The sequence below is a fragment of the Mauremys mutica genome, chromosome 1 (assembly GCF_020497125.1).
Source record: "Mauremys mutica isolate MM-2020 ecotype Southern chromosome 1, ASM2049712v1, whole genome shotgun sequence".
Taxonomy (NCBI): Eukaryota; Metazoa; Chordata; order Testudines; family Geoemydidae; genus Mauremys; species Mauremys mutica.
This window is the reverse complement of record NC_059072.1, coordinates 39,880,990-39,882,719: the sequence shown is the minus strand read 5'-3', so window position 1 is coordinate 39,882,719 and position 1,730 is coordinate 39,880,990.

Sequence of the window (1,730 nt, the reverse complement as noted above, 5' to 3'; positions counted from 1 at the left end):
AGATACCCAGACAGGAAAGTAACTTGTTAATAAATATAGGCTATATATTGCATTTCACATTCTTTTTTTAACCTGTAACCTCATGTTTCCAAACCCTTACACTTGGTTTTATTTGAATCTCTATCTTAAGCTCTGTTAAATAGATGTCAATTTGGTTTTACAATAGACATAGCTAAGTGCCTTGCGCTAAGGAGAGCATTGAACTGGGGTGAAACAGTTAACTAGGGCTCACTGCTTTCATGGAGGCAGCTGATCGGTGTTCATGGTAGGTGTCCAGAAGGTAAGAGACTGGGTACGCAAGTGTTACAAAGTGGAGTGTATAAATTGCTACCTTGCATTGGGAAACAGCAGTGCTTGTGGAACCAGAATGGAGCACTTGTGTTTCCAGCAGCTGGCCAGCTTGGTAGGCTTTCCCCTGGTGGGCATGGACAAGGCTCTCTCATGTTATAAGGAGGTGGTAGGGACTCATCCCAGACACCTCAAGTAACCTCACAAAGTATCACAAGGGGTCTGGAAAAAATACTTTCACAGGGAATTTCAAAAAGAGTTATATTTAAATAAGCCAAGTAAATCTTTGACCAAAAAAAAAAATCTTATGGAAAATTCAATTGCCCTATGAAGAGAGAGTTTGTGAAATTGGAGACTGAATTCAGCCATTAAGGTATGTGCACCCAGGATTGTCAGCATACTCTAGCTCAAGTGGTCTAAGGGAGCTAGACTTCCACGACCTATTGACTTTCAGCTCTGATGTGTGCTTTTGAAAATCTCTGCTGAAGACCTTAGGTTCTATACCTTATGATCTGGTGGAGAAGGCAGTGTCACTGCAAGACAGTAACATATACAGTTTGAAATCCTGTGGACCTTGGATGCTCATGATCACTTTGTCATCAGTAAACACAGAACCTGGGAATTTCTGATACAAAAGAGACAGGCCTCAAATAATTGAGCTAAAGGAGTAACTTTGTTAGCTGGTAGCAGTAGTAGGCTCTTATCATTATCTGAACCAGCCAGTGTTGGGGACATGATATTCTATCAACTCAGTGATACTGAAAAGGATCTAGGCCATAGTGGACAAATAACTGAACATGAGCATACATGGCGATGCTATAAGGGCTAGTACTTGGATGTATAAACTGGGGAGTAGTAAGTAGGTATAAGGAGGTGATTTTACATCTGTATATGGCATTGATGAGACTAATATAAAATACTGTTTGAGTTTGTGTGTCCACATTTTAAATAAGATATTGAAAAAATTGAGTGTGTGCAGAATAGAGCCACAAAAAATTATCTGAGCGCTGGAAAAATATGGAATTTTAAGGATCTCAATCTGTTTAGCTTATCAAAAAGAAGAGTGAGCAGTGACTTGATTGTGGTGTCTAAGTGTCCTTCATAGGGAGAATATACTGGGGACTAATGGGTTCTTTAATCTAGCAAAGAAAGTCATATCCAGAATGAATGGCTGTAAACTAAAGCCTGACAAATTCATATTAGAAATATGGCACAATTTTTTTTACTGGGTGGGTGATTAACCATTGGAACAAACTGCCAAGGGAAGTGATGGATTCTCCAGCTCTCAGTGTCTTCCGATCAAGACTGGATGCCTTTCTGGAAGAAATGCTTTAGTTAAACAGTTATTGGGCTCAGTGTCATATAACAGAGTGAAATACCATAGCCTGTGGTTGGACTAGATCTAATGGTCTCTTGTGGCCTGTAGCTCTGTGAATCTATAT